This window comes from Acanthochromis polyacanthus, chromosome 15, assembly GCF_021347895.1.
Source record: "Acanthochromis polyacanthus isolate Apoly-LR-REF ecotype Palm Island chromosome 15, KAUST_Apoly_ChrSc, whole genome shotgun sequence".
NCBI classification, from domain to species: domain Eukaryota; kingdom Metazoa; phylum Chordata; class Actinopteri; family Pomacentridae; genus Acanthochromis; species Acanthochromis polyacanthus.
In genome coordinates, this window is record NC_067127.1 from 39,451,934 (window position 1) to 39,459,579 (window position 7,646).

Sequence of the window (7,646 nt, forward strand, 5' to 3'; positions counted from 1 at the left end):
CCTAAAAATAGATCGGTGCGAGTAGAAAAATAAAAAGGGAGCACACGTGCGAGTACATATGTCAACCCTATCATTCGCATTTTCTCCTAAAATAAATCCACACAAAGTGGATCAAAGTAAAAGTCACAGCCTACACCTTCTTCTTCAACAACTTTTTTTCCACATCGGCGCTAAAACACGACATGGTCAGAAAAACCGTGAGCTCCTCTGACTCTCAGACCGTCTCCCCCATAGATCTATACAAACATGTATATATCTCTGGTCTCCCCCCCCACAGTACCGAGCATCACACAGACCGACGCACTTTCTTAAAGCGACAGGCTCCTATTTTTGTCTTTAGCTTTTATGAACACATTAACTTGAAATAACCAGATACTGTGTCTGTCTAAATTATAATAATGCAAATTACACTAAATTAAGCATGTAAAACAGTTTAAATACCATAAAGTAAAAACTGAACTAAAATTGTCATCAGTTAACACAATCTATGCATTCTGCCCCTATAATCAGACTCCCCTAAGAATGCAAGATATGGCATCAAAATATGTCTGGTATTTATGTATAAAGTCTTTATAAGTATAGTTCTTAAGTATAAAGTCATTTGTAATTGTTGTTATTTTTATTGGGCCAGTTAACAATATAATAGAATTTAAATTCTTTATCCCACACCTGGGAAATTATTTGCTACAACAGCTAAAACACCAAATCACAAGTCTAAAAAATAAACCTAGTAAATTACAGTCTGTAAGAACAGAATAATAAAATAAGGGGCTAAATGATCACAGTATGGCAGATTAAGAACAGAGAGACTATTTCAAAACTAGGACTTTAACAGAAATATGCAGGTTGAGTTAACTGTGCAGATTGTATGAGATGAAATAAAATCTGGAGTCAGAATTTATTGGGCCACTTAACAAAATATGACTCTCTACTATTTTGGAATGCAAGAAGTGGAAACCTCCAAACTTTCTCAGCTACATCTGCTCCTCTGCTGCTGCTGTATAAGGTCTTGTGTACATGGTGGCTTCCACCGAGTTTTTTGATTGGAAATTGGAAAAATGTAACACAATGCCATCTGAGTGATGATGGAAAATATGACAAAAGAAAGAAGTCAGTAGACCAATCAGACTCCAAATGAAAGGAAGCCATATTGGTGAAAGTTTGTTTTCTTTGGTGAGAAAAAAATCAATAATTCTTTACAAACTAATTACAAAATACACATACATATGTACACCGCCTTTTATGAGAACAAAATCAAACATAATTCTTTGCAAACTATTTACAAAATACACACACACACACTCTAAACATGGGCTTTGGTGTTTCCTTGTGACGGATGTAGTATAGATGTCCATCTGTAAAAATACATTGGTTTATTAGTTCACAAAGTCCTGAGGACCAGTGAAGCTGATGTATGTGACACTGGTGAGGGATGATCATCTATTTAGTGGGAGAAGCTTTGTTTGTGCAATGTCACTGTTAGAACTGCATCCATTTATTTGACCACCACTGAAGACCTCATGAGGATCAGCTTGGAGGGGCCATGTCTGGAGGACTTTGATCCAAGTCCTGCTGTGGACCGCTGGATGAACTCAGCCAAGCGTGCCAGGACGACTTGAATACAAAAAGATGTGAGACAGGGATGTTCTCTGTGTTAAATAACTGAGCCTACTGCTTGGCTTGTTGTGTGAATATTAATAATAAAACTGTGCGACTCATAGTAAAAATTCATAGTGCTCCTAAATGTTTTTCACTAGGAGCACCTGTGCTCCTAGTGAAAAAGCTAAGCGTACAGCCCTGAGTGGTAATGTAGGAATGCTGGGAAGTCTGGACCACCTCTGCATCGTACAATGAAGGCTGCATGCCGACCCGTCATGGAGGAGCCCCGTCCATCGTCACTGAAACAAGCTTTTCTAACGTTTTTATCCATGAAGAAACTTTTCACCACGCTGTAGATGTCAGTTCCCCTTGTTGTTGTCTGCAGGGGCAAAGGTGTCAGGAGTTCTTCTTTAGAGGAGAAACCATCAAACACCATTCAGATGAACATCATCAGCTGAGCTGTACTGCTGCTGTCCACAGACTCGTCCCACAGAATGCTAAACCTCCTGCACTGAGCCAGATCCCATCCAGCTGCTCTGTCAAGTTTTCAGATACAGCCGACATTCTTCTAACCATCGTACCCCCAGTTGGAGAGAGTGGAGATGGCATCTGGACCGTTCTTCTCGTCTTTGAACACAGTGTTTGCAACCATCATCACTGCTTCTTTCAACACCTCCCCGTCCCAAAAGACTTTCTTGTTCTTTATCAAAAAATCTGCAGCTCTCAATAAAGCCTCAGTTGCTTTTTGTGATTTTATTGCTGTCCTTTTTCACCCAAAGCTGCCTTTAAGTCCCGGGCTTTTTCTGTCCGTAGTGCTACCAGGTGGGTAGTTAGCATGGAAGCTTTAGTGACGGGTCCAGTAGAGTCTCTACACATTGTGTCGCTTTGCCGTCACAATAAAATGAGACACACACATTTATCTGTCACTGTCGTAAAAAAGAACTCTTCTTCCTTGAAAATAATGTTTTTCTTTGGCTTCTCTGCCATGTTTTGGGGTAAAAACCACATCAGCTTCCTAAAGTGTCTGCGTCTGCTTCAGCAAAGAGTGACCTGGTGGTTTGACATGAGCAGTGAGCTTTGACTTCAGACAAGCTCAAAGTTCATTTACACCTTTTTAAAAAATTATATTCAATATTTTCATTTAAAATCTGCATTAATGTAGGTATTTTTGGTTCAAAAAGAACAGTGACTGTATATATTATAGAAGGAATATCATGGTGACTAGTGTTTTTTTTAGAACATGTAGCAGGAAACTCACATGGTCCCTGAGGGAAACCAGGCACCGTGTTGGCTAGCTCTGCTTTAACGTGTTTTCTAGCTGTTAGTTTAGTTCCAGCAGCAGAAATGTGGTTCCACAGCTCCGTGTTCGCTCCTTCATGGGTCTAAAAAGTTGTTCTAAGTCGTCGTTGAAAACCACAAACTGCCACATTTAGCTAACAGAGGCTGCTGCTAAACCAAGTGTTAGCTTGTTAGCTTGTTAGCTCATCTCTGTCAGGAAGCCATAGACAGCTCTGTGTTAGTGAGAATTAATTCTAGTGAGGACATGAATTAAACTGAAGAGGACGATAGAAGCATGTCCACATGAGCTGTGTGTGTCTAAAAAGTGAACTATGTCCAGTTTATCAGATTTATCAGAGCCGATATTTTATTCTGGCAGCATTAATGTTCATATTCCAAAAGAGAAAACATTGACAGACCAGGAGATTTCTCAGTTTTTCATTCTTTCTAAGGGAGTGGAAGCCAGAAGGAGCTGCAGGTGAATGATTTGTGATAATCAGGTCCAATAAAGGAGCTTTCTGATGTGTTTGAGGTGTTTCAGAGTGACGGCAGCCTGCAGACTCAGAGGACCGGTGACGGAGAAGCAGCCCAGGATTTTCTCTGTTTCTGCTCAAACCCAGACAGCAGAGATCTGGACTGGTGGGAAGAAGCTGAGTAAGTAGAACTTTGATTGATTGCAGTCTCTGAGGTTCCTCCTTCATCACCAACAAACACAAACATGAGGCTCAGAGTCTTTGAAAGCAAGTGTGCAGACAGAGAGAAGTTTTCTTCCAGAGGACACAGACATCCCATCAGACTGAGGACTGGACATTTCATCTGATCCTGTTTTATCCTCAACACCAAACTGGTGACTGAAATGTGCTGTTTAGTGAGACTCAGGTTGTTGTTTGGACTCAGTGGCGTCATCAGAGCCGGACATCCCCAGCTGTAGCCCCCAGTGTTTATGAAGAGCCCCGGATCTGGTTCATGGATCATTCCACTCATTAAAGTCCCCAGAATAAGAGCAGAGCACTGATCCAGCTGGAGCTGATGTTGTGTGTCATGTGTTTGTGTTGTTTTCTTGCTCTTGTTAGAAAACTGCTTGATCTGCTTTAGCTGGCAGGGTGTCTGCTTTTGGATCCTTCAGCCAATCAGAGAGTGAGAGCAAATCTCAGGTGTGTTCATGATGCTGATGTGCTTGTAGAGGTGTGTTTAGTCCCTGCTTTGTGTTTCCAGTCATTTACATGTTTGTCTTGTTGTTCTGGGCGTTGTCTGGACAGCTTGGCTGCTAGTTCCCTCTGTGAAGTGCTGTTGTCAGATCAGGAACAAATCTGTTTCCCGCTTGGTTGCCCTGACAACAGTGATGTCACAGCCCTACCTGATCTTCAGGTTTGTTCCGTCGTTTACTGGAGCTGTATTGTGTGTGATGTGGGTCAAGTCTTCAGGTGGACAGAAACTGTTTCAGAAGCTAACAGCTAAAATAAAAAACGCCTGGCTACTGACACATATAACAGCCTGTAACATGGACTCACAAAGCTCCACAAATGTTGTAAAATAGTTTGAATTAGATTTTTTCAATCTCAGAAATGTTCAATCTGCACTTTTCAAGAATTTATAAAAAGAAAGTTGAAGAAAATTCAGTTCCGTTGTTGTCCTTTTCTGCTTCTAACTCACAGTTTTTGGTATTTAATTCCATAAGAACGGTAAATACTTGACAGATTTTGAAAGTTCTACTTCTCCTGGAAAAAGGGTGTAAATTTTTCACACATAGGGGCATTTTTTGACACAATTATTGACAAAAATAGACAAACAAGACCAGGCGTGTTCATAAATATATCTATTATTGTAGTGCTAAAAGTTATTCTGTTGTGTTGTTGTTGTTCCAGCATCTGTAAAAAACAGGGTTCCTGCTTGGTTGCCCTGACAACAGTGACAGGTGTTTGAAAGATGAAGGATAAGAAGGCAAGAATTAAAAAGAGGAAATGTGGAAACAGAAGCAGACAAATGTGCTGAAAATGGAAACTATTTCTGTGAAACGAGCTCACGGTTAGAAACAAATGAGGACGATGGAAAAGATACAGAAAGATGCTGAACTGTTCTTCAGAACACCGTTCACTTTAATTCATTATCAAGTCAGTGAATTGTGTGTGGTTGTGGCGTAAAACATCACGTTATAGAATGTAAATAATAGTCTGATGCTGGTAAACTTTGTCTTGGAGCTCCTCAGAGTCAGAAGAAAGATCCAGAACCAACATCAGCCATGAGCCACAAGTCCAGAGAGAATCTTATCAGAATGAATCTAATGAAGAGTCTGGTGTAGAGCTGCTCTGTAGGAGAAGATGATTCACATCTACATGAATGAAACTGAGCTGAACTGATCAGAAGGTCTGGAAAAAGGACAGATCCAGTCCTGGTCCACATTATCGGCACCGCTGGAATGTTTCCAGAAAATCCACCGTTTCTCCCAGAAGTTGTTGCAGCTACAAATGTTTCTGGTTTTACACGTCTTTATTTCCTTCCTGTGCATTAAAATAACACAAAAATCAGAAGAAAAAAGCCAAAATTGAGCTAATTTTGCAGAAAACTCAGAAAATGGGCCGGACATCTTTGTTGGCACCTGAACTCAGTGTTTGGTTTCCACCCTTTGGAGGAAAAAACTGAAAGCAGTCACTTCCTAGAACCATCAACAAGCTTCTTCCTCCTCTCAGATGGAGTTGTGGACCACTGTTCTTCTGCAAACTGCTCCAGGTCTCTCAGGTTTGAAGGGTTCCTTCTAGAAACAGCAGTTCTGAGATCTCTCCACAGGTGTTCAGTGGGATTTAGATCTGGACTCACTGCTGCCACTTCAGAACTCTCCAGAACTTTGTCTCCAACCATTTCTTGGTGCTATCTGAGCTACATTTCAGCTCATTGTCCTGCTGGAACACCCATGATCTCTGACACAGACCCAGCTTTGTGACACTAGAAAACGAACACGTGGAAAACCAGAAACATTTGTAACTGCAACAGCTTCTGGGAGAAACGGTGGATTTTCTGGAAACATTCCAGCGGTGCCAATAATGTGGAGCAGGACTGTTTGTGCTGAGAACTGTGAGCATTTTAGAATGTGATTTAGAGTCAGAAGCAGATCCAGGAGTGATGAGAGGATTATTCCTGTCTGTAAAGGAACAGAGAGAACAAACAAGCATTAGTTCACTAGAACCACTTTCTATGCTCAAACCATAACAGTGACCCGTTCTGTTTTGATCATTAAAAGTAACACAGCTGAAAGGGAAGAAGATGAAAGTCATCTGAAATAAACCTGCATGTTTTAAAGCAACCCTTACTTGTTCTGAATTGTAAATATTGTATAAAATACAGTGACTAGAGGTTTTCCAGAACAGTGTTCTATAGCAGACTGAACATGTGAGGTTCTAATGACATGATTTTAATCAGAACGGGTTCTGATCTAAAGTGGGCTGGTCTGAGGCCTCAAACTCCAGGACTGAAAATGAATCCCACTGCTCAAACTAAGTGGATTTGACTGTGATCTCTGCCTGTTTCCCTGTCAGTACCATCAGTGATGAAAGCGTTAAAAAGCCTCAATCTCCTCCAGTCTGTTGACTTTAATCATCAGGTTGATCAGAGAACAGACAGCTGCCTCACTGGAACGTTAGTAGCTGTGACTTGTAGAGGACTGGGATGTTTCTTTCCACTTTCTACAGTCTGCTGCCTGAACTGAGCTCAGAAACACACTATGTTGATGTGAGCCACTAGTTTTATTAGTGTCTGCATGGAACCAACAGCTGATGGTCAAGTCAGAGAGATTCAGTACGGTCACAAACATTCACACAGCATTTATTAAATGATAACTTTGGATGGAGTTTCAGTCTGGATGAGGTTATTTCACATCATTTGTTGTTATTTGAATGTTTTTGTGGTAATTTGGTGACTTTTCATGTTGATTTTGCAACTTTTTGTGGTGACTTCAGTCTTTATGAGGTTATTTCATGTCATTTGTTGCGTTTTCAGTGTTTTATGATAATTTAGTTACTTAACTATTTTTTTATACATTTTTTAAAGTGATTTTGAGCCATTTTGTGGTAATTTTTGCATTTTTTTTGGTGTTATTTCAAGTCTTTTTGAGGTTATTTCACATCATTTGTTGTTATTCAATGTTTTGTGGTAATTTGGTGACTTTTTATGTTGATTTTGCAACTTTTTGTGGTGACTTCAGTCTTTGAGGTTATTTCACAAAATTTGTTTTTTGAATGTTTTTATGGTAATTTAGTGATTTTTTTTTTTTAATGTCAGTTTTACATTTTTAAAACTGATTTTGCACATTTTTGTGGTGATTTTCCACCTATTTGTGGTGATTTTTGTCATTTATGTCATGACATTTGTTGCTATTTTGTGTATTTTTTTTATGGTATTTTTGTGTCTTTGTGATTTTTACACATTTTTAAAACTGATTTTGCACATTTTGTGTTAATTTCAGTCTTTATGAGATTATTTCACATGATTTTTTGCTGTTTTGAATGCTTTTATGGTAATTTACTATCTTTTCATGTTGATTTTGACTTTTGTAATGTGATTTTTGTACCTTTTTGTGATGATTTTTGCATTTTTTGGGGTAATTTCACGTTGTGACTGTGAGTGTGTACATGAATTTAAACCAAACCTTCAGACATGTTGGGGTGTTTCCAACCAGCAGGAGTTCTCAAACTGATGCTGAAATCAATGTTTTATCAGTAAACATCATTTGTGTTTGTCAGACAGTTCTAAACATGAGTTGTTCTTATTATCTGTCA